General features: G+C 30.1%; 1 protein-coding gene across 2 annotated transcripts in view; it reads left to right on the top strand.

Moving 5' to 3' along the window:
- The first annotated feature begins 4,213 nt into the window (after positions 1-4,213).
- LOC118187321 (uncharacterized) overlaps positions 4,214-27,314 on the top strand; it is a 1,290,260-nt gene continuing 1,267,159 nt past the window's right edge. For both annotated transcript variants that reach the window (XM_085824924.1, XM_085824923.1), the window contains exon 1: positions 4,214-4,464. The gene's annotated coding sequence lies outside the window, so the exon portion shown is untranslated. The remainder of the gene's footprint in view (positions 4,465-27,314) is intronic.

Here is a 27,314-nt window from a genome sequence, read left to right as displayed (position 1 = left end):
CTCTCAGATACATTGTTAAAATATCCAGAGCTTAAAAATTTCTTTGTTAAAATTTCCAGTTGCAAAACTTTGCATTGTTAAAATTTCTAAATATTATAAAACACTACTTTAAATAATGTTTAATGTGTCCTTTTTATGCATACCAACAACATGCACATTTTTAAGCAACAACATTTTCTCCTTTTTAAGCACACCAGCAACATGCACACGAATTCCATTTCTCATTGATTCAAACATTTCCTTTGCAGAAATAATTGTAAACTCCCAAAGTGTAGTTGTGTGAGCTTAAAAGTGTATGCGTGTGTGTGTGATTATGGCAAAGCCTCGAGGGCTATCTGCCTACGAGAAGGGATGACTTCGTGGAGGATTTTCTAAGGGAAACTGGCTCGTATATACGTTTCACATGAGGAAAACCAAGAAAACGCCCATGCAGACAGCCTGTTCGCGGGATTCAAACCTTGGAACGAACTATCAGTGTACAGCGATTTTACCGCTCGGCCACTTGTGGGCCTTAACGTTAAAAGAAATCGCAATGTGTGATTAACTGTTTGAGAAATAAATAAATACTTTATAGTAAAATAAAAAGAAACTTAATGTTAAGTTCCTATTTGAGGAAAGTAATTTCAATGAAACAATTACCAAATAAAATAGTCCTGTTATAAACTTTCGTTTCCTATTACATTTTCTTAATTTCCTTAAATAAATATGTTTTGAAACTTCGCCATTTATAAGGATATTCTGTTTTACTGATTAAATCAGATAATAATATATTTTGTTTTACTTAGGAGTATTAAAATACTTATAGAAATGGTGATACAGCAAGGTTTATTTTTTTGTTACGAAAATGTACATGAGTGTTATTGTTGAAAGGAAGAAATGCATTCTTGGTGCACCTTTTATGCAAGACACGTTACACATGAAGATAACTACGAAACCCCGCATACAGTTGCCCCATGATTAAGAAATCGAACCTAGTTAAAATTATTAGTATTCAACAACTTAAATCGCTCGGCAAGTGATGATGTCATATTGCAAGAAATGTATTGTACATTGAAAAAAACATTACTGAAAAAATTTTTAATTAATGCGTTAAATGAGTAAAAAATTAACCCCTTTGCTCATTGGTCATAAATTATCATGATTTTAAAATTAATTAAGAAACGTTACTGCAAAATAACTAGCTTATTCTTTAACACACTAAGAGGTTCTGCGTAAAGTGTTGTCTGAGTATGCGCTCAGCAAAACTTAGACGAAATTTTAATTTAAATATCGCAAATTCTAAAAACACTCTTTTTCAAGATGATAATCTAGAATAAACACTATTTTAACAAAATAAACAAAATAAACACTATTTTAACATTCAAATAACACTATGGTCATGTATTTTACTAGAATCCTAGAAGATATTTTTTCTCCACCCCAGTACCCAGAAAAAATATATATGAGGATCCCTAAATACTAGTAAATCGACGAAATCATTCAAAGCTGGAGAATGGGATAGCTTCATGTATGACGCAAGCATGTGCAAATTTCTTGCAGAGAGTCCTATAAGGCATTTCTCTCGCCTTCGTGGTGTAGTGGTCTCCACGCTCAGCGCGTAATTGAGAGGTCCGCGGTTCGATTCCCGGTGAAGGCGTTGCTATTTTTCATCTTGCCTGCTTCCAAGAATACCTAATGTTCTAGTCCTACATGAAGGCATTTCTGCCCTTACGTGCGTGCTTTGCTGCAGTTGATTCAACAAGTAAACAACCAATCAAACTGTTAAATAAATATTTTTTTTTTGTTTTTCTTCTTCCTTTTCACAGCATTTTGCAAATTATTGATGTAAGCCTTCTTTGGATCAGGTGTAGTGATTTAAATTATAAAAGTATCCTACAAGTAATACACAGAATTCCAATAAAATATACACAATATGCACAATAATAAGTAAAGTATTCAGAAACATAAGTAGAGATTAATTCACACGATAAATGGCTAACTACCAATTAACTATATTAAATGCACATACAAAATATACATGTGTTCAACATAAATCTGATTACATGATACTAACTGCAAATTCGTAGGAATATGATATAAAAATATACATTATTGAAAATAGATACATTTTAAATAAAATTTAAAAACGTTAAGTTTATTCTCGAGTTTTATTTCAAACAATTTATTCTCAGATCTACTGCATAATTATGGTTTTCCCCATGTGTAACGTGTATACAAGGCAGTTTCCCTTAGAAAGTCCTCCACGAAGGCATCCCTCCCTTAAGGCAGATAGCTCTCGAGTGCTTTGCCGTAATATAATAAAACCCAAAAGAAAACAAAAACTCCATAATTATGATGGTGGAGGTGTAAAGATATTATATTTTAGTTTGATCTGAAAAAGTAGTGTGTTACGAAAACCATTCTACAATTTATTATTATTAAAATAAACTTAACTTTGAATTCATTTAAATCTAATTACGTAATATTATGAAAACAAAATAGGCTCTCGTTATTTATATGGTAAACCATATAAATAACGGGAGCTTCTTGGGAAGACATATTCTTCTTCATAACATTCTTGGGAAGAAAAACACAAAGAGCATGTGAAAACCCAGAGTTTACGGAACATAAATCCTAAGTACATCCTAAATCTATGACGTTCAGAACTGAGCCTGCATTGATTTAGTATCCTCATTCAATACTGGTTGTCTATGTATTCTGTCTGAAGACTCAGGAATGAGAATTTGATGTCTGAAGACCGAAATCCTTTAGAACTATGTATCTAAATTTTTTGCAGTGTTACAGATTTCTTTTATATTTTATACGGAAGGAATGCCAAAACAAAGGTGCTTATTTTCTACATTTAGCTAAATATTGTTTATTAAGATGTCAACAAAATTAAATTCATAGTAATTTTACTCTATACTGCTTGAAATATTCCCAATGAAGAAAATAGTTTTAAGTAGTTTTAAGTTAGTGCTGTATGTTTTGCCTACATTTCATGAACAATTTTTATGTTTAAAATATGCATAATAGAATTCCAAATATTTGAATCATCTATCTGAATAGTACACCTAGATATTTGAGAGATTAAATTAATTGGACAGTTTTAATCATGGAACGAATATACAGTCAGCGTTTTCACGAAGACTATATCTCTAAGAAGAGCACCTGTGTACTTCTATAATTGACCTCCACCTCCCTATGGTGACCACAGAAGTCCAAAATCATCATTAATGACAGGTATTTTTCTCGGAAAGGAAATAATGTATTTGCTGCTATGTAAGTAAAAGAATTTAGTATTTTATTTCCGTAAAATTTCTGAAAAAAATACAAATTACCTTTGTTCTTGTGAAAAGTATCAAACCCAATATTTTGATAGAATTAAGGAAAAAATATGATTCATTTTATTTTACATTTAAACATGCAACCCGTTTCGAATAAAAGAATAAATTATTGTTATTTATGCAGGACTTGGAAATAAATAAATAGTTTTAAATTTATTTTATTTATTTTTATTATCAGAAATAGCGATCTGAGTACTAAAGCTACTATGTAATTTTTTCCCGTGAAAAAATATGTATTAGGTATCTAAAAATCGTTGATCTAAACTACTGTAATATGTTTTATATGTATCTGCAGTTTGCACGTAATTACATCTATGTTAACGGTTTTAGGCTGCATTTTATTCTCTAGGTACTGTGCACAGTTATCTAAACCAAATTAATAATTTCTTAAAAATATGTATGCATTTATTAATTTCTTTAGTGTAGTACATGCACAGCTTTGTATTTAAATCAAAGGAAAGCAGTAAAATCTTTGAAAATAAATTGATCTTAAGCTTTATCTTGATTTAAAATGATCTAATCCAAATAAGTAGATTTCTCCTGCATTAGAAGAAACCGTTACACGCAAAAGCGTAAAGTGGAAATGTCAGGATACATTGAGTCGATGACTTTTAAGTTTTCGAACAATTTTTAAACGAACTTTCTGTATCAGCTGCGACCAAATTAGAAAAGTGAGAAACGTGGATGGAAGAAACCTACTGTAAATGACAGCAAACCGTGTAAGAAATTTATCTTGGGACTATTCTTGTCGCACTCTGCTTTATAAATATGTGGCACATTAATAGAAAGATACTCCCAGTAGATGGACATAGCGCCTGCGCCAGTCTTGAAGCAGAGCTCCCCCACCCCTTGCAAACGGATTTTCGGATTCAGTCGTTCGGTTGCAGCCGAACTGGCCGGTTGATTTTCCAAACACTTCGTTGGGAGTCGATGAAAAGTTGTTGGGTTGACTATATTTTTGTTCTCTTTCTGCAGGTCATTCAATGATGGTGTTTCTTTAAAAAAATTTAGTGGTGGTTACAGTGGAAGGATTGTTGAATTTCTTTAAGTAATACGTATGATATTTTGACGATTAGGTATATAAACTGAAAGTGTGACTGCTGAAGTAGCATTCACTGGAGATTAGTTAGTGCAAGTGGTAAGTTAGACAATTATTAGTTAGCAAAATATTATTTTGGAGGGATTCGTAAGAAAAAATCGTAATTGGAAATAACTTTTATGTGTTTATTTTTATGCAGATAATATTTAATTAAATTCCATGTCGCTCCATTTGGATTTACATTAAAGCATATGGTTTACATGTATTTTATAAATATTGTGTATAATACCTTACAACTGGTTCAAAAAGTGTTCAGCGTTTCATAACGAGATATATGAACAAGATTCCAGAAAATGATTTTATTCTTGGAGATTTTAGCTTATATTTAGTATCTATTTTATCCATCTTATCAAATATATACTCGGATATGTAATGAAAAGCATAAAAATTGAAAATGAAAAGAAAAGAAAAAAAGAAAGACGGCTTTAAAAATATCAGTTTAATATTTAATAATAAGATGTAGAAATAATTTTAAAATATTTTTTTTTTATTTATACTTTGTGAAAAATCCTCCTGTTTATCGTACATTATTACAAAATTTAACTCTGCAAATTCGTGTTAATCCAATTTACTCGAACTGCAACATAAAATGTAGAACTCTTAATTAAGAAAATAATTAAATTTAGGTAAATATGATATAAATCATTTAATATTCCTTTCTGTACATAATGTTGTAAATTACGAAAATAAAAAAGTGTGAAATAAAATGAAACATTATTTACTTGCTTGTTTTATTTATAAGACTGCTTTAATATCTCTTTTTGCAGAATTGTTAACAAACTGCAGTTTCCACTAACAACTGCAGTTTCCTACTACATAAAACATAGAAGTATTATTTCATTCATAAATTAGCACTTAATAGTTTTCTTAAAGTATTGTACATTAAATATATATATGAACGTTAATTTTGTGTTTATTGTGAATGGGAAAATCTGACATTTTGTACATAGAATGTATTTCCTAATACCTTTAAAGTATTTTAACGTATTAAATTAGTTTAATTTTTTTCATTCTAAATCTGTGACTATAAAATTATATAGAAGGATTAAATAACCGCAAAAGTTATATAGAAGGTAAACTAAGTTATTTGAAATAATTTAATCTTAAACATTTGTTCAAATCAGCATGCTAAATTGTATTTTTAATAACGAATGCCAGATGTAATATCTGATCATTTCATTAAAATATGATTATTAAGTTCATAAAATGAGATTTTTTTTTATTTTAGGAAGTATTTTATTAAGTTAAATAATATTAAAGAAATATCAGAATGAAATAACACAGTACAGCTTTAAAATAATAATTATTTAAATAAGGGAATTCTAGTAATATTAAATTTTAATCAGATTTTTAGAAAACAAATTTCAGCCTAAAGCAGATTTCTTGTCCCAACAGATTACAAAATGTATTTTATTTTTTAAATACAGTATTTATATGCGTTAATAATTCAATGCTTAATTACCTTCCAGTATTTTCTCAAATTTAATTTGGGCATTTTAAACATATTGTGAACATAAAAATGTTTTCAAGCTGTAAAGAACCGTATTTACTGAAAGTCAGGTCAAACATTTCACTCCTTTAAACTTATTAAGGTTACGTTTGTACCATTTTTATGACTATTATTGCATATTCATGATGTGAGCAATTTTATATTTTGATTGAAATGCATTAAGCATAAAATTTAGAATATTAAACAATTTGTTAAAGTTACATTGTTGTGCTATGAGTGTAACTTTGGAATTCATAAGACACTTGTGTAATAAGCTATTATTTGAATTTGAATGCATGCCATAAAATGTTGATATATGCACTTACGGAATACTCTTTTGAAAATTTAATAAGTACATCAGTTAAAAATATTTTCCATCATAAAATTTCTTCCTTCTAATATTTGGAATATCTACTATGCTTTTTCGTAAAAGATGAGTTGTAAATAATCATTTCATTACAACAGATTTCAGAAAAAATATATAGTGCACACTATTTTTGTACACAACTGTTATGCAGACTAATTGTTAGAAATAAAATTTTAATTTATTCAGGCTTTAATATTATGACTTCATTTTAAAATGTTTTCATTTAGTAATAAATGCTTTTAATTACTTATTATAGCTCATATAGAATTAGTTAGGTTTAATAAGATCTAGATCTAACGCATCACGAATAAGTTTTAAATAATTACCATAATTTGAGAATTTTAAATACAAATCTAAAGGAAAATTTTTACATTAATAAACTGTTTAATAAATATCTGAAAATATCTCCTTCTAACGAGAAATAAATGCAGTTTCAACATGTTACATTCAATGTGAAAATATTAATTTTATCAAGTATATAAATGATTTATATAACTCAAGAACTTAAAAATCAAAATAAATATTACTTCGTATTTTACTGTAACACTTTTGTTGAATTTAATATGACACATTTTCATTCATTTCATATTTTTAAGATCCCATATAAATGTACTTTCTTCGGGAGGCATTCACATGCTTTTTTATTTGAAGAGGAAATATATTGTTTTAAAAATACTTGCATGACTCTTCATGATGTTTGTCTAAATTATATATACACATCTTAGCAACTATTCTGCTTTTCTTGAGAATAGATGCTGGTTAGCTTAATAGAAGCATTGAGTATATAAGTATATTATAGCCTCATTTAGCATGCAGCTTCTACAGCCTTTCTGACTGGCATCCTTTATTAAACATATGTCTCATATATATTTTTTAATTTTAGAATCATATTTTATCTAATTAAACTAAAGCTGTTTTCGTTTTTTTCCCTCGAAAAATATACAGACCATTTAATAGGCTCAAAGCCATTTTATTACTTGAACTAAGCTAGAAAAGCCACCATATTAAAAGGGCAATTTATTTTAATGTGTTTTAAACTAAATGTAAATAGATATCAGTAAATTTTGAGAAAAATATTTTGATTGAAATGTAAAATCATGACTAAAATGTCTTCCGTCCTTTAAAACTCTTAGGTATATCTTACAAATATTAAAAAATAAGTAAATGCATAACTAGTACTCTATATTTTATTTAATATGAAATATAATTGGAACCATAATTCTGTGTAATTTAGATAAGATTGCCTTTGATGTTTAATTTAGTATTGTCATAAATTTGTATTATGCCCTACTTTACACATACCTTTTAAGATGATAGATATTTTAAAATAGTCTTTAAAATAATTACAAAATTAAGCTAAGCAATTCTTACCACAGAAATACATTGTATTCAGCTGTGGAAGGGTGTAAAACAACATTATCTATAACATAGATAATCGAAATATTTAAAGTTGACAAAATCTATTTGTGAATATGGATGAAGAATGGATGAACTGTCTAACGAACTATAACAGTTATAAATACTGTGTTTTCGTACTATTTTTAATTCGGGTAAAATACTTTTTAAAAAAACTTTAGTATGATTGTAATGGATTTGCTACTGGTTCTTAGTGCTAAATAGATGCAACGATTACGAAGACCATATCGGTAAGTAGAATAAATTTTGAAATATTAACATATTTAGAAAAAAAAATTTCAAGCATCAATAACAATGTTTAATTTAATTTGTAATTATGAGTTAAACGTTTTATGAATACAAAAATTTATTTATTTTACCAATAATTTTTAACTTCCAAAAAGATAGTCCGAACAACATTTTCTGTTCTAAGAAAATATCACATTCAGAGAATGACTGCCATTACAGAAATAAACCAGCACAGACTAAAATTGATTATTTTAAAACGCATGGATTATATCCTGAGAAATTCAGTGTTCGACTCAAGGGGATGTCTTTGATCTAAATTCACAAATACTCGCTTTAATATGTAACTCTGAATGATGGTAATGTTCAAGTTATATTTTTGTCGCTAAATACAGATCTTTTGCTGACAGAATATATTTGCGACAATTAAGGAAATTACAAATAATACGGATTATATTGTACAGGCCACTGATTTTGAAATTATACATTTGTCCTGATTCTAATGCTAGTATCTTTGCAAGAGTGCAAAAATAATACAAGATAAAATTAATGAGACTACTTTTTTCAGATCTCTGCGAGATACTGAAAATAGAGTAACTTCTTTTATTTGAAAATAATATTAATGAAGCAACAAATCTTCTCGCTTTTAAAACTGAAATAATGTGTTTACATAAATAATAACGCGTTTACTGAAATAATGCCTACATGATGACTGCGTTGTTTGAATTGATGAGTCTGTGAATTTGCGACTCGTGTATAGTTTGTAGTTTTTCATTTTTTATTTCATATTAACCTTGAACATACTAACATCTGCGACATGGAAAGTCACATATTAGATAATTTAAACTGGAACTACTGCATACGGCTATTTCGAGTTTAATAATATTTGTCAGAAAATGTTTCTAGAATGACAGAATTTAGTATTCTTATTGGACCTAAATAACAATGTAAAGGCAGGAACCACCATATTGTGAGACATGTCATTTACCATCAAGTCAAATGTCACCTTCAAAATGATGAACAGCGGTTTTTTTACTTGTTCAGTAATCATTATGATTCAGGATTAAAGGTTTAAACTGCTATAAAATAAAAAGATATATTTTAATATTGTCATAAATTTGTATTATGCCCTACTTTACACATACCTTTTAAGATGATAGTTATTTTCAAATAGTCTTTTAAATAATTGCAAAATTAAACTAAGTAATTATTGCTACAGGGATACTCAACAACATGTATCGATAACATAGACGATCGAGGTACTTAAAGTTGACAAGCTCTATTTGTGAATAAGGATGAAGATGACATTAAAGAGTCTTGGTAACGAAAGGAAAAGTCTGTCAGATGAAGATTCGATTCAACTGTAAAAGGACAATGGCAAAAATCGACTCCAAAAGCTATACCAAACATTTCAAAATACGCGGAAACTCTCCAGAACTGCCGAAACTTGCAGGGAAGTAATTTAGTAAAATGTTCGATACATTATTAGTACTGGGCATGACTGGGAAAATGTATTTGAGGCTGTATGACTTGTTTGAATGCACGTTTTTAAGTTTGAGTGTCTGGAAGAAAACAAAAGGCATTCGAATTTGCTATGACCAAGTGATTAAGCATCGTGATGACTAATTGATCAGGTGTGGTAGTTTAAATTATCTACGTCGCCATAACTGGCGACCAATTGTTCAGCCTTCGACATTGAGGCAAGCACACAAGAAAATTGAAATCCTTAGAGACCTACTTGCTGTGACGGATTCATATGAAAATGAGATGCTGATATATGACTCTAATTATCTTCTTCCTAAAGGCCAAGCTCTTGTGCCTTCTTCCAATCATATTTTCAAAAACTCTGAATTCTGTCGAATATGTCCTCATGACCACTACTAACATTCAACTTGTAAAGATTATTCCATGTCTTTGCAATTATGCTTTGTATGCATTATACATTCTTTTACATATAGGTATTAAACCTATAATATATACCTATAATGTATACTGCATGTACCTGTAAAGTAGTGAAGATATATACTTATAATATATGAACCAATATATAAAGCTTTTAAAGGAATACTTTTGCATTAATATAATGATGATCGTATTTAATTTCAATATCAAGTTATTTATCGACTCTATAAACGGAAAACGTAATTTCCAGAAGCTTAAACACGTGAAAGTTTTAATTCCAATAGTTTCTAAACTTAATACAATCCCGAAAACTGGTAAAGTTAAATCCAGTGTTCTTGCGAATCGTAGAAATGAAAGTTTTATGCAAACAGAATGCTTGAACTATCTTTCAAGTTTCTGCGAAGTAGGTATGAAGAATAAAAATGTAGGATCTAGTAAAGATAAAATTGTCATGGTTACTTTAGCAAACTTTTGGGTTACTTCTCTTAAACTGGTTCAATGAGAATGTGATCCAAGCCGTATCTCCTCGAGTTCACAAACTGTTGCTCGCCTTTTTACGCGGAAATGGTTAAATTGAAGAGAAATCGATGTTTCCCTAAGTCGGTTGGTAAGGAGATTGTCAACAGCGAAAGAAGGATTTTGAAAAAAATTGCCTTAGCTTGATATTAAAATTCTAGGTACAAGAAATGCATATTGAACAAGATTACTGCCTGAATGTTTGAAATAGAATAGAGCATTCTTTAAAGTAAGCACTGCTCAGAGTTCCTGTTACGTTTTCATTCCAAAATCAATTATTTAAATCGTATGAAATATTAATAGTCCGTATAAACGTTAAGTGCATTTTTCAGTGAAATAGGACCTATTCTAAAAACATTAATAATTTCTACAAAAACAAATATTTTATGACTGAAATGAAACCAAATATATTTAATTTAGAAGCAATTATCATACGGAAGCTCTTTCACTATTAAGTAATAGATTATATTATAACACAAAAAATTAGCATTTTCTTTAATATGTTTAAGCTATCGACGACTTGTTGTTTTGAGGTTAAGATTTTTTTTTCTTCGGAATTTTGTGCCTTTCCTATTTAAAAATTTTTAGATATTTATAAAAAATGCTGGTTCATATTTTTCTGTCTATATCTCTAGCTGATCTCATAGATTACGTATTTAAATGTTCATATTTAAAGCATTCAATTTACTAATTCTTAAATTAAAAATTTATAAATCTTAAACTTAAAAGAAAAGTAATTTACATTGTCACAAATGTGGTGTCGATTAGAAAAAGTCAAATCGTTTGCGGAAGTAAAAAAATATTTTATTCTAAAATTTAATTATTTAGCCTTTTCTTAATATATTTCAGTGGTCAACCAGCGGCCGAGCGGTAAAGTCACTGAACACTGGTAGTTCGTTCCGAGGTTCGAATCCCGCGAACGGACTGGCTGCACGGGTGTTTTCGTGGTTTTCCCCATATGTAACGTGTATAAGAGCTAGTTCCTTTAGAAAGTCCTCCACGAAGGCGTCCCTTCCCTTAGGCAGATAGCCCTAGTGTGCTTTGCCATAATTGAATACACCAACACCACCATCACTTAATATATTTCAAATCAATTTACTGGTTATTTGTGCTTGAAGCATAAATATTTTGCAAATGTTTCTAATAAGATTATTGTACAATATGTTCAAACTATGCAATCGGTTCAAACTATTTCATACTGAATATATTGCACAATAATATGTTGTACAATATGTTCAGTATGAAAAATTAAGCAATATATTTATTTTAATGCTTAGATCACATTGAACATTATGTATTCCTGCTCAAAAAATAAGCAGCGCAGTTTAAATATGGAATAAACCAAAAGCTATTAAAGAATTTCCGTGCAACTGATCCAAGACGTTGTTGTTGCATTACCGGACCACACAGCAAAAAATAAAGCAAAGACATGCAAAAAAAAAAATGCATTACCACTATCACATAACGAAAGATAAATTGTGAATGGGTCGAAAGAATGTGCAATGGAAACATCACGCTAATACTGTCATGATATACGTTAGCTGAAATGCATGCTTGACAACGATGAGGTAAGTAGCCATACTGGACCACATAGCAAAAAATAAAGCAAAGACATGCAAAAAAAATGCAACGATGAGAAAAGTTACAACAGTGTGATGGATTGCTTGTTGCAGAAGTAGCTCTCATTCCTCTAGTAATGCATGTCGGAACTCGTAGAGACTGCCTGCAGTGATCTAGTAGGCCACAGCCGATGTGGAAAGATTTCCCTCTCTAGATAACTCCGTACCACTCGAGCTCGATGCGGGCGGGTATTATTATCCATAAATATCGTTTCAGTACCCATTTCAGCGATAAACGGACGCACTAGAGGGTGTAAAACTTCGTCACGTTATTGAATGGCTGTCACAGAAACACCAGGAATCACGTGAAGGTCATTGCGGCCGATACTTTCTATCCTAGCCCATACAAATAAGCCTCCTCCTCTGTAATGGTCTCTTTCGACGGTCTCTGGCAATGATAAGGTGCGCCTGTCTCTCATCATGTTATTTCTCTTCGGCAGTCATTCTGGATGTTAAATTGAAACTCTCCCGTAAAGCGTACTTGGTCCCTTTGCTCTGGTGTCTAACTGCGATGTTCAAGGGCCCAATTCAACCGCGCTGTGACATGAAATGGGAAAAAAAGGAACACAGACTACAGGTCGTCGAACGTACAGTCCATCTTCATCTAGTCGCTGCGACACAGTTTGGCGGTATGTTGGCCGTCGTACAGGAGCAAAGAGACGCGACTCCACCTGTCGTGCTTTAGTGATCTACGGCATCTTGCGCATAGCAACAGGAAGTGATCGTATGCTGATTTAGTAATCCTCCGGCGTCCAGACCCTAATCTTTTATACAGAGGTTTTTATGACTTTGTAAAGATTTCACAGGGTGTTGCTGATGCTACGATGCACATTCTGGTCTTTCGCAATAGCGAATTCATTTGCACTAGCGTGCAACACTCCGAAAACCCTCCAACGCATTTCATCAGGAAAGTTGTATCTTCAGTTCATGTTTTTCGATTTGGCTATCTCAGATTACAAGGAATTATCGATTCTTGCAAATTGGCGCATGTGTCTGTCCTGCCCTTTTAAAAGGCGTTGTAGCGTGACTGAGGGATGGCATTTTATGCTAATTTTGGTTGCCTGTTTGCATTCAGCGATGCAATCTGTACCTCATATGTAAATCGTATATTTTATTTCCTCTTTTTAGAAGACGTTGTGCATAACAATGCAAATAGATGAAATTGTAAAAAAACTGCAAACATTTCGCATAGCCAGAATAATCTAGAGTTTGGACAGCTTGCCGTAGAATTAATTATCTGCATTAATTTTATATATGTTGCAAAACCAGATATAAGAAATGTAATAGGTTCTGATTGCCAAGACGTTTGACTTAATACCATTAAAAACATTAAAATTCGAAACAGAATATGTTTATTTTACTCTGTGTTTTAGCTAGACAAAGACAATCTGATCTTCAAAATTTTCTTTTCCAAATGTAATTTTCTTACAGAGTTTAACAAAAAACGAAAACAAAAGATGAGTGTCGATTTATTATGAAAAGAATTAAAATTCAGCATGCGGATTTTTAATTGTAAAAGTGCCTCTGATACTGAGTGACCTTTTTGAACCATTTTACTCGATGCGTTGTATCTTTACATCGCAGAAGATAGTATTATAATCTAATCATGTATCGTATAGTACACTTCAATGTATAGTATGAGGTATATGTGAATTTTTTTAAAGATACAATCTAAATGAAGTTGTCTCCACGTAAGATGATTTAGGTTGCATTCTTTGTAGCTACCTATAATTTACAAACAATTGTATTGGATGTTAAATAAAATCCGTTCGTAAAGGAAAACCCATTAATTACTGTTTCGAATAATATAAAACATTATGGAAAGATATAAAGTTTCAGAATCGATATTCCCTTACATGTCGCAAACTAAGTAAAAGGAAAATGAAATGGAAAAAAAATTGAGATCAGATTAAAAGAAAATCTGGTAAAAAGAGAAGATGGAAAGTAACAGAATGATTTTATTATGTTGTTTTTCGTCTTAAAAGAGCAAGCAAATATTATTGAATCAGAAGCCTTTTCGTTTATATTTCTGTATGAACATTATTTCTCAACAAAATTTTGAATTATCTTAAAATTATTAATAGTGCAATAGAATTTTCTTTATAAATTCATTACGCAAAACGAAATAGCCTTATAATAAACGCAAAACTATACGACTCATACAGATAAGAAAAAAAATTATAATAACTATTTAAAGTTTCAATAGAAAATATTCATGGGAACACGAAAATTAAATAACAAAATAAATATCATGAAAGACAAATTTGTATCTTTACTTCATCTTTTCATTCTCTTGATTTCTGTCCTAGGTACACTCATAAATGAAATGAAATTACAAAAAAAAAGATAGAAATATAGTAAATATTGTTATTATAGTATTTGTTTAATTTTTTGTAATGTGAAAAGTATTTAGTTTTGTAAAATTAAGAAATTAAGATATAATAAATTCTGATATGATTTTTAGGTGCGTAAAAGTGTATTCAGAATAATACCATGTTCATTATAAAAATAAAACAAAACTATTTTACTCCCTTAGAACAAAAATTGACCGAGGCATTTCATTTTAAATTTGGGGACAATATTCAGATGCTTTACCCAACTGAAGACCGAAATGCTTTCATTTTCAGGTAATTAAAAATAAAATAAAAGTTTAGAAATACCTTTATGATGCTAATCAATTACGTGACGATTATTTGAGGACAGACTAGCCTGAAATGTTTTGATAATTGTACAGTCTTTCACCAGAGAATTCCGAGTTACAGGTTGTTATATAATACATATTCTAGAAAACACTTGTCGGCATCAGTATTACTCCTAGTGAATTCATAATATTATTTGTGAATTGAATATTTTAAATATTTGTAGTTTACTGAATTTTAGTATCATCGTTGGATAGTGATTCTAAAGCGATAAAATTTAATGAGACTATAAATGGTGTTGGTGTATTTAATTATGGCAAAGCACACGAGGGCTATCTGCCTAAGGGGAGGGATGCCTTTCGTGGAGGACTTTCTAAGGGAAACTGGCTCGTATACACGTTACACATGGGGAAAACCACGAAAACGCCCATGCAGCCAGCCCGTTCGCGGGATTCGAACCTCGGACCGAACTACCAGTGTTCAGCGACTTTACCGCTCGGCCGCTGGTGGGCGAGAGACTATAAATGTATTTTTTTCATTTGGAAACAGGAATGTATTTTGTGAAAGTTCTTTCGATTATCAGTTGTAAAAAGCTTAGAAACAAAAATGTTACACACTAGTAAATAATGAAATACTGTCACTAAATGGCATATAAAGTGAAAATAGGACCTCTAAATATTGTAATTTATTTGTTTACTCACCGTTTCAAATAAACTGCAAGTAGCTTCAAATGCTGCAAATTTTGAAATTAACTGTCTCGATCAATTGTTATTATACGAGATTTAAACCCTTTGTATCTTACTTCTTGAATATACAATTTTCCTAGATATAAATATAGAGACCAGGAGACTGTATAAAAAGTTCGGTTCCGTAATTTTACTAGATTTGTCTTTTTTAATCTAATATTTCTAGAACATAAATATTTGTGCTGTTTAGAAAAGCACACTATAATATTTGTTTAATGGGAAGTATACATCTTGGGCCAAATGCTGCAGAAAAAGAGGTCTGGTCAGGAGTTTATCTGACACGGTATACATATATACCGTGCATGCATACAACTCTCTTACTACACGATATGCATACGACCGTGTACTAAGTGCATTTATGCTCGGTATGCATATGACTCTCTTACCATATATGTATCTCTCTAGCTATGTGTATATAGCTCTCTTACCATATGTTTGTATGCATACACATATACATACATGCATACATACATATGACAATAGAGGGATGAGAAGCAACTATTTTATAACTTTTAATTTTTTAATTAAAATTTAAGTAAAAAGCTTTTTAGTGTGTTTTAAATATATCTTAATTTTATTTATATTAAAATGGCATTTAAATTTTTTCCGAAATAACCCTTGACTAGTCATCCCTTCGCTATATGATCAATTGAATACATTCAGGGAGGAATTTATGAAAAGTATTTTTTTTTTCCTTCAAGCGGTAAGAGTAGAAGAAATATTTATCAAAGGGAACATTATCGTAATATTGAGATTCCCTTAAACATGTTTTTTTACCAGAAAATATTTTTTAATTTGTTTTAGTCAGACTAAATTAGAACATTCTTGAGGATGTAGTAATACTGACACGCAGAAAAATGTTACAGTGTTGCAGAAAGAACTAAAAACTTCGTTCGGAACTAATCTCTTTTCTTGGTATCCAAATATCGTCGCATTCCAAGCCCGTCAACGACGTACCCTCGTGTTCTGGCCAGTGGGAGGGCCGGAATTTGGAATCAATGACCAATCACTGGAGTGGATAATGGGTATCCCTTGTAATTAAGTCTGTCATCGTTAATCACATTCCTATTCCCATTTCCCTGTTCTGACGCTTCATTAGGTTTCTAGGATATAAATTGATCTCGGAAAACGCCTCTTTTCAAACGACTCACAGACAACGACTTTAGGTTATTCTGGCCTCGAAATGATTTTTTTAAGCCTCAAGTTTCCAGAAGTTTATTCGAAAAGGTCGCGTTTCGGGAAAGTTAATGGTTAGGCAATTGCTGAAAGTCTGTTATCATTAGTACAGTTTGGAATGGCTTTGAATTGGGAGCTTAACGTCTTTTCGTGTCATCCGAATGGTAAAGACCCATAAAGACTTTTTAAAATTTTTATTTTTCTTACTTTACAGATGCAGTTTCGCCACTACAAGGCTGTTTTCGAACAAGAGCGTTTTGTTGCTCAGATATCCCTTACATATGTCTTTCTCTTAAAATTTTTGCGAAGGTAAATCTTTAATTTCGATTAATTGCTTGTGTTTCGAAATTAATTAATTTGAAAAGTCCTTGCCTTTCCTCTAAATAATATTCCTGACAGAATAAGGCTTAAACGTTTGTAGAGTGACTACTGCAACTTAGATAGTTTTTGCAAATTAATATCCTTCTTATGATTGGGATAAATAAGGCATTGCATAATATATACTTCTTTTAGGTATTTAAGGTTACTGCAATATGGTAAAGCCCAGAAGAGCTGTCTGCATGAGAGGAGGGAGGTCTTCGTTGAGGGCGTTATAAGGGAAAGTGTCTCGTATTCGCATTGCACATCGAAAAACCAGCGAAATTGAAACTTTCAGCTAGCGCGTTCGTGTGCAGTATTTAGGGATTTAAGTACAGAAATACTGATGGGGTTATATGTCACTGTAGCAAATACTTAGATATGCTTGAAAGAAATTTCATTTCTTGTACGTATTCATCTAAATAAGGTACTTTACATGTAGTAATATCATGCAAAATCTCATTCTAGGCTCAAACACGCATTTCATGTCCCGGGTAACTTAGTACTTTCATTTACTTCCTCTAATATATACAAGGCATCTCAGAACAGAATTGCCAAACATCGGAAGTAAATTTTAAAGCCAAAGTTCAGTAAATATTTCTAATGAGCGCATAACGAAAAATTTATTGATTAAGATTTTACTGACATTGATGATTATTAACTGCATCATGGAGAAGCTTGCTAGTTCCGCATAATCTTTTGACTGAACCTTCTGTGACAAACTCTACGATCACATTAACATCCTCATCTTTGGAGGAAGTCTGCAGCATAATAAGGATTGTTCCGGGCATCCGCTGCAGTTGAAGCAGCTTGGATTGGAATTATTCTTCTGTTTTTACAGGTGGATTGCAATCCAAGCACTGGTTTTTACTTTCTACATGTACAGAAGCAATCTTAACTTTATAATGAAGCATGTAATCTTTCTTTTTAATACTTCAGGTACAACAAGTAAAGCCTTCATGAGGGTTTTATTTGCTTTTCCTGAAGATTTATAATTTCCCACACAACTAATCTTGAAGTAATACTCCCTGAGTCATGCATGTTGTATTTTAATTGTGGCAGTTGGTTCCTGTCAGAAGTTATCCATTGTTTTATTCCTAAGCTAGGGTCCAAGATTTCTTCCCTTAAAAGCTCTTGGTTGGCAACTAGACTTCGTATTTGCTTGATATTTGTGTTGAACGTACCTTAGGACACAGGCTGTATTTCCTTTCTTTGTGTTCATAAGTGGCAACTAACGTATCTGCAGATTTCTATAAGATATATATTAATTAATTATGTAAATAAATGTATGTTCTAAAATTTGTCACGGAGCTTTTGGATGCTTAGGCTGGCTGTTATTCAACTTTGATACGAATGTTTATAATTAGCTCCACATTTGCTTGCTACGTTGTTTGAAAGTCATTAGTCAAAGTAACCTAGGTTTATATTAGGCTTGCTAATATTGTTTACTATATTCTATTTAACTTGAAATTGTTCTGGCCGTTATTTTGCGGAATACTAATCCTGTTCTTTTAAAGTTAATTGTCAGTTTAACATGTTAATAAGCATTTTAATTAGAGAAATTCATTCTAATGCTTTATCGGGCTTCTTAACTTTAAGGACAGCAAGCTTCCTAACGTTTTTATTTGGATAAGGCATTAGAACTTCTGCTTTAAGTGCTATATATTTTACTTATTAGAAACTCTTCAATTTACTTATACTCAATTTCAGCTAAAACGCAGTCAGTGAGAATGTTTTAATTTCTGCTTAGTTGTGCTAATATTCAGAATGAATCTATTCATTTTTTAATAATGTGTAATAATTTTTTCATTAATATTTACAAACTACGTATTAACTGAATATTATAAACCGAAATTTTGTGATATATATACTTGCTTTTAAGTTAAATCGATAGCCTTTATGTAAAATATAGTTATCTACTGTCTTATCTTTTTATATTTATATATTACAACTAAATATTAAAAACATACAATAATTTATATATGATTTTATTTTACGTGGCCTAAAAATGTTCAAACAATTTTATTTCCTAAAAACTGACCATTTATTATTCATGGTAATAATTCACAAGTATTTAATAAACAAGAACAATTAAAGTTAATGAAACAAAAAATTACTTGAGATCTTATTGGCAGTAACAAATGTTTCATACTAAAGGAGGAAGGAAATACAAAAGATTTCCTGTCCTCAGGTGTTATCAAACTATTTAATTACCTTGAAAGTGAAAGTATATAACCCTTTTTTCTGTTAGCTAATATTAACTGAAATAGACGATATGGCATTCATTAACAATGCAACGTTTCCTCATTCACCAGCTGTGCAAGTGTAGACTGACTATTCATATACAATTACAATTTCATTCAATAATAATACTGATTCTACTAATACCCAGTGTTTTCCATATGACGAAAATAAATAGCACACTACTATGCGATGTATTCATATTTAGTTGCTTATCTTTCCTGAACTCCTTAAAAGTTTATTTCACACACACAAAAAAAAAAAAAAAAAAAAAATCAAACATTTCATAAAAATAGAACAAAAATGTACACGCTATAATAATAGCAACACGAGGTTATATTTAGATATCTTAGTGACAAAATTTCCCAAACATAAACTTTAATTTGCTGAAGCATTCTTAAAAACATATCAATCTTTACTTTAACAGAATAAATTCAGAATAAGTCTATGTTTATCCGAATAAAGAAATTTAAAAAAATACTTGTTTAAGGATTTTGAGATTTTGATTTCGAAGCAGCCCAGATTAATATCTTATCTTCTTCCGATGTATTTTGTGTTTAAAGTAGCGCAATCGTTTACTTCGCGCTTATTTTATTTATTTGTTATTCTTATTTTATGGACTGCGCAATAAAAACTATTTTAAATCTATTGTACCTGTCAAAATTAAAATTTTGTCACTGCGTTAAACAGCTCAGTTTTTAAGTTTCTGAATCAAATAAGAAAGTAAGAAGTGTAGAAAAATCCCGTTGACATAACTACACTTCGTAAATCTAGGTATGTTTTCCAAATAGGTCACACTTTTAGGTATTCCTTCCATCCGATACGTAACTGAATAATCTGCATGTAAAAATTAGTACATAAGCAAGAGAAAATTGCGATTGCAATGACTTCCGTTGCAACAATAAAGTTTTGTTAATGTTAATCCTACTACATTCATCGGTGCACCAACGATAATGTTGGGTTGAACTCCATTGAAAGTACATTTAGGAGAAACTAAATTTGAAATTTAGATGTTGACGAATGGGGTGAATCTAGACGATAATGATGAACCAGGTGTAAGAGGGGAAGCTTAAACACAGTTTAGTTCGAGGATAATTATGGAGACCTTACGTATATCAAAGAGCTAGAATCTAGGAAACTAACAAGAATATTAACTAGGAAATTTAGGAAAACCCACTTTGTGTAGCCGCGATTCCGAATACGAATCTTCGACAGCTTTTCGGCCGTTCTACAAGTTATAACCCGAAAACATGCATATGTGGTTAAAATATCCTTTATCCAGTAATGAAAAATTTAAATGTAGGATGTGGACACTCTATGGTTTCTTTGTATGGCCTGTTAAATTATATGCATTATTTGCTGGATTTCACTTAACTGATTTCCTCGAATTTCGTTGAGATGTATTTCTCATACAATTAATTCAGTTTTCAATTCGCTGCAAAGCAACAATTCATAAAAACTCTAAACATGTTCATTAAAAATTGTAAAATACAGAAAAATATAAACACCAAATACAATTAAAACAGTTGAAAAAGTTCTACAATTAAAATTAGAGTTTCCACGCAGAAACAAGGAATTTGGCCAGAGAGCAAAAAGGCAGATTTTTCGATGTACAAAATTGAAAATTTACATTTGATTCCACTCAAAAAATGACACTGAAGCTGCCGAAATTTCCTTAATTCACTATTCTACTGAGTTTCAAATGTAAGCAAATAGTGGTTCGTTAGTCTTAACTCGCAACTTTTAAATTATTGATAATTATTTAACTGTTGCATGCAGATTAACTAAAGGCATAAAAACCTTAATATAAAAACAACATATTTCAGTCACTTTTAAAGCAACAAATGCACAATTTACCTACATATAACAATAAAAAAATTAAGGTCTACGAGTAAGGTAACAGAGTGAGTATATATATATATTTTCACTCTTCCCCATATGTGCGTATTTATATGCAATCGTTGCAGCCGAATACAGCGAAAATTGGAGGTACCCAGATACATGTAATAGCAGACACATATACAAAATTTCAACGTTCTAAGCCTATTCATTCTGGAGTTACGCGAGATACATACATACATACGTTCGTACATACAGATATCAAGAAAAAATTGCTTCCGAATCCATTTTAAATCCAATTTATAATCCTTTTTGGAAAAATCAGTCTTTTATTCTCTCTGTACGTATAGATGTCACGCAAGAACATTCAATCATTCAAATGGTATCGCAAGCGGTTGAAATGGATATTTTCGTTGAATAGGATACCCGAAATGTTTCGAGATCACAATAATTCCTTTACTTCGTACAGAGAAGTAAAAAACGTCTTCTGTTTCTATAATTTTTTGTTGTAAAAATTAATTGAAAAAGTTGTTTTACAAGAGAAATAATGTATGTGATAGTAGCTTTACTTCGTTTATAATATATTTCCTGTTATAAAGGTTGAAAAAAAAACTGCAATAGCGAGAACTAATGAGTCACTGAAAATCGCGAACATATTTTAATCTAACTTTCGCGTTTGAACAGTATTATTTGCATTATCGGCACAACAGTTTAAATTAATATGCTTCCTAATAATAATGTATTACCGCTGAATGACGGCCAGACTGCTAACAAGCCGTTTGTCGCACTTAGTGACTTTCATATCATTGATGAAAAAAATGATCTTTTTATTTACAAGCATCAAGGTCGTGTTGTTTTGCTAACCCGAGAAGGACACAATAAAGTGTCTGGCGTTTTTCTAGTCTAAATTCAGCTGACGTTCCGGATTGTGCGCATTATACTTGTGATAGGAATGGAAAATTTCCTGTATTTTATAAATATTCACATATTTTGTTAAAACAGTTCATATTTAAAGTTCTTACTGCATTTGTGAATGTTATTGTGAACTACATTTGGTAACTGTCACTAAACTTAAAATAACTTCAATTAACTGATAACTTAAAATTTAACTGTCAATTGTATCTGTTAATATAGATGACAGATAAATTCGTAGAACAAGAGTTTGAATTATTATAAAAGTGGCGAAAATTTCCGGAGACATATATTTTCATATACTCTGAAGCAACTTACTTCCTACTTAGATGCTCATAAAATCTAAGATAATTATTTAAAAATAAGAAAAAGAACCAAAATTCTTTGGAACTGTGGAATCCGTCCGGAACGTTTCATTGTATTATGTGAATATTTTTAAGACAGATATCTATTTAAGTGTGTTAATTATTTGGAGATATTAACTATAAACTGTTGGTTTTTATGCTATCTCAAAATAAGCAAAGAAATAATTTTCTAATTATTCAGCCTTTTTTGGGGGAAGGTAGTGTTTTTGATAAGACTGTTTAATTATAGCAAAGCACGCAAGTATACCTGTCTAGAGATAGGAATTCCATTCAATTTTAAAAACTGAGTTCAATCTTGAAGGAAATTGGGTTCAAAATTTTCGTAAAGTGAGCGAATTCTTCACAAAACGTGTCCAAAGTATGTGACTTTCTTTAGCATTGATGGAAGCATTAAAAGGATATTTTTAAGACCTTAAGCAATTAGTGCATTTAGCATGTATAAAAATATTTGTCGATATAAATATATTACAAAAGAAGAAACTAATTAACAAAAACCACAATTATAGGAATTTTAAATAAAAATCTCAATTGGAATATTATTGATTAAAATAAATTAGCAAGAAAAATACAGTTTCTGCTGTAATAAATATTTTTAATCTGAGAGAGAAATTCGTTTAATTAGTAAATACTGTTCTAAGTAAATAAATTCTTATAAGCATTCTTATAATCTTCTTATAAGCACTGGTTATGCAAATTTTAATTAAGGTTATGAAAGGGAAAGATTCAATTACTACATAATTAAAAAGCTTTTACATAATGAGCATCACTATTTGAAAATATTTTTAATGTTGAGAGCATAATAAAATGATCACTTAATCAAGACAAGACAAGAGTTTTGATTTATTTATGATGTTTTATATGATAACAAATATTACGTATGTGACATCATTAAAATCAGCATCTGTCTGGTGATATTTATTAAGTTTTATATCTCATCTTTGTGCTTTGAGGAAAGATCTTTCCAAATTTAACTTTGATTAAACAAAATATTGAATATAATAGCAGATCATATATTATTTTTATATTAGTTTCGTCTATTCCAAAATATAACTATTTCAATCACTTTAAGTTAGGTTTACGAAAATAAATTTAAAAACGTATTTTGCAAGAGGTTAACTACTGCTATACCAGAGAAAAATTGTTATAGTAGCAAAGGTGTAAAGTATTTGCTACCTTATTACCGCGTTCTTTCGCAGTGCAATAGGAAAGCAGTCTGGCTAATAACCGAAACATACGGAGTTTGAACCCCGATCAGACCATTTCTCAGTCTTCATGTGTGCTGGTAATTTGGGTATTGGTTTCTGAACATTTTTTGAAACCGGATTTGAGGAAATAAAATCTAGACCAAAGAGCATTGGAGTAAAAGAATTAAAATATGGTCGAAATTTTTTTTAACAGCAAAAACCTTGGGCACATTACTGGTACTCTCTGGTTCTTCATATGAGCTTGTTGTTGGAAATAAATTTCTTGCTGGAAAATCCAATTCTGAGGTAACGTTTTGAGCAGATAACAATATATGGTGCTTCTTCGATAAACTCTGGATGAGTGAATCAAGAAGAATTTGTTCACTTGACTGCAAGACAGAGTCTAATTTTAGTTTTTTATGGAAATACTTATTATTGTGTTTGAGTTTATAGTAAGTGACTGAAGTAAAATTATCCTTGCAATATTCGTTATACGTATGTCTAACACCAGTTATATTTTTTTCAATCCGCTGGTCAATATGTTCAGGAAAACGCTGTGTGTTGCCTTTCGAAAATTTTGAAATGTTTTCACTGACATCGTAATCGTGAGAGCTCTCCTATTTTAATACAGCAAAGTCTTAAGCGAAGACCTTCAGAGGACACTATTTGAATTTTCAATTTGATGGGTTGAGTGGATCATTTAACGAGAAAGATTTTATAACCAACCTGTATAATAAAAATGAAAATGTTCGTAAAATGTATTTTCAAAACTGAAATCCAACTCCAATGCTTCTAAGATTTTTGTAAAATAATTAATTAATGTAAATTATAATTTAGACATTTTAACAAAATTTCGAAATCAAATATGAACTAAAAATGTACTATACAGTGAAAGAACCTGTCAACAGCTTTTGACTAGGAGTGAAAGTTCAATTTATAAATATGTCAGACATGCATTTTTGATTAATTAAGTAGTACATACTAAGAAGGTGAAATTAGAAGTACACATTAAGAAAAGGAGATTTCGGGAGGAAAGGGAAATTAAAACTGCACTAGTACATTTCTACATATATTATATGTCTTATCATATATAGAGAGAAAGAGATAGAGAAGAAAGAGTTACAAATATAATTAATGTGGGAAATTAAGCCTACGTCCTTAAGGGTATATGTATGCTTAAATAAAAGAAAGAAGATTAAAGTTCTAAATTTCGATACATTTAACTCAAGTCCATAAAATGCCAGTCACCTTTATCAAATGATGTTATGTTTTGTGATGTATTAATGTTTTAGGAAGTTAAAAAAAGAATTATCTAATGCAAATACGTATATTGCCTAAATGGAAACAAATGTTTGTCATGGAGCAAAATAGCACGGATTCCCTTTACACCTGATACAGAATGTTAGTAAAATATTTAAAAGAGTAGCTGAAATTTTCTCTACACCAGCGATTTTCAACTGGTGGTACGAGAGAGAAAAATAGGTGGTACCAAAGAAACAAAGTACTTTTATTTATTAAACTCAAAAATCTTATGAAGAAAAAGAAAAGTTGATAGAAATTTCCTGTGATCGAACTCTAACTGAAGATTTTAAAAATAACACGCTCTTTAAATTTGGCTGAACCGAAAAAATGAATTTAAATCATTTCAAATAAAGCTATTAAATTTCATTGCCTTTTTGTACAACCTGTTTGTGTGTACAAGGATTATCTCCCATGTTATATTTGAAAAATAAATACAGAACAAAATCACAAGTTTATCCTAATCTACGGTTAACACTAATTGAAATATGACTAGATACAAAGAAACTGATATCTTTTAAATAGACTTAAATTTCACACTGAGTTTATAATTAAAGTGTTACAGCTTCAATTTTGATAATTAAAATGGTAAAAAAATTTAATCTAACATTTTGTTACGTGTGCAAATTTAATAAAATAGTGAATAGGTTTTGCAAATGGCAAAATATATATTTTTTTAATATTTGTACTGGGAAACTGAAAACAAATATTGTAAAACGTAGTAGTGGTACTAAAGTTTATCAGTTTTTGTGTAGATGGTACACCTTAGTCAAAAGGTTCAGAACCGCTGCTCTAGACAATTAAAATCCCGATCCTCATACAATTAGGAACCGAAACGTTAAGAAAATAATTATAATGTTAGCAGAAATTAGTTGCAAAACAATGGAAAGCGGATCATCATACATTTAGAGACAATAACATTATGAAAATGAGCCAAAATACAAGCAGAAGTATTTTTGTAGAAAGATAAAGTACTGTTCCTAATAAATTATGAGAAAAATGCGAAAAAAACTGCATTGCTTTATGGAAATAATCAAAATATAAGCAAAGATTCTTATAACTCAATGGCGCATTGACCCGTAAAAGGTAATTACAACAACACTGTTAAAACATGGAAAATATGAGTATCAACTCCTTATATAATGATAAAGTTCGAACCTCATAAAGTTTCATTCAAAGCCTTATGAAATTATTCAAAAGTACTATTCATTACATACCTTAAATAATATTACTTAAATAGCTTAGTATTCGTCAAATCAGGATCTGATTTCTTAGAAATAATTGTTATTTATATTCCTTTCCTGCATAATGTGATACAAAATTGTACCTAGTTTTGTATATACTATGAGGATTTACTTATCCCTTTTATTATTTTCAATCGTCTATAAATTTCAAAACTTACTGGCTTTAAAATGAAAATTGTTTAACTTTTTTTTTTATGTCTGTGTGTGTCATTAGCATTAATTATAAGGAAAAAAAATGTGTGCCTTTATATTTATATAATAGAAAGATTTAATTACATACATATATATATATATATATATATATATATAATATATAATATATATATATATATATATATATAATATATATAATATATATATTATATATATATATATATATATATATATATATAAATGGAATTATATATATATATATAATTCCATTTACTTAACTAAGGAATACTTGCTATTATTTACCTCATTACTAACTATTTCTGATATATTAAAGAAACCAACATATGCATGGAAAATGTTTAACTAGGAGTCCTTGCATCTAGCTTGTTCTAAAAGAGGACTAATTAGATTTTGCCATCATTATAAAAACATGAGTAAATTTGGAAAACTTTTGTCATACATAAAAAAGAAACTGTTATTATAGAATATTTAATGTGTTTTACAATATTTTATATAATGTTAATATATATTATCTAATTTTGGTTAACGTCATATATTTCTATGTAATAAATTTAGATATAAGCATTGATAAATTAATACATTTTCATAGAATATGACGTAGCAGAAAAATGTTTAATCTGATCAGACATTTCCCTGAAGTCAGATAAAAACAGAAATTTGTTTAAAATAAATATTCTGCAGAAATTTAAACTAAATCATCTTATTATTCAGAATATGTTCTTAAAATCCCTTGAGTGTAGCGATGCATTTCTTAAACTTAATCACCATTCCTTCTCTTTCTTATCCTATGAGAGAAGAAAAATTAAGTAAAGTTTAATTTTGTTTTCTCACCACTGTATGCAGATAAACGCTCTTATTCTTAAAGCAATTGTCTGAATACTTCAATTTAAATGTTAGTACTTTACACTTAATCATATTCTATTGAAAGAGTCTATTGTACTGTCTTTTTCTCCCACTTACTGTGACAAAATAAAGAATTGCTTACATGTAAAATATTTTTCCAGATAAGAAATCATTTGTGTTCTATAAAATCTAGAGCGATATTATATATATAATTCTGAAGAAATACAGTTAGACAGTACCCAAAAGGGAAAATCAAATCTACGCTTAAGAAATATGTAATATACTGGATTGCTTAAGAATAGTATTTTCTCACATATTCTTCGTAAAAATATGCAT

The sequence above is a fragment of the Stegodyphus dumicola genome, chromosome 10, assembly GCF_044657685.1.
Source record: "Stegodyphus dumicola isolate Sdum_Otavi_A_Nest chromosome 10, ASM4465768v1".
NCBI classification, from domain to species: domain Eukaryota; kingdom Metazoa; phylum Arthropoda; class Arachnida; order Araneae; family Eresidae; genus Stegodyphus; species Stegodyphus dumicola.
The sequence above is the reverse complement of the archived record's forward strand: the minus strand, read 5'-3'. Positions and strand labels throughout refer to the sequence as shown.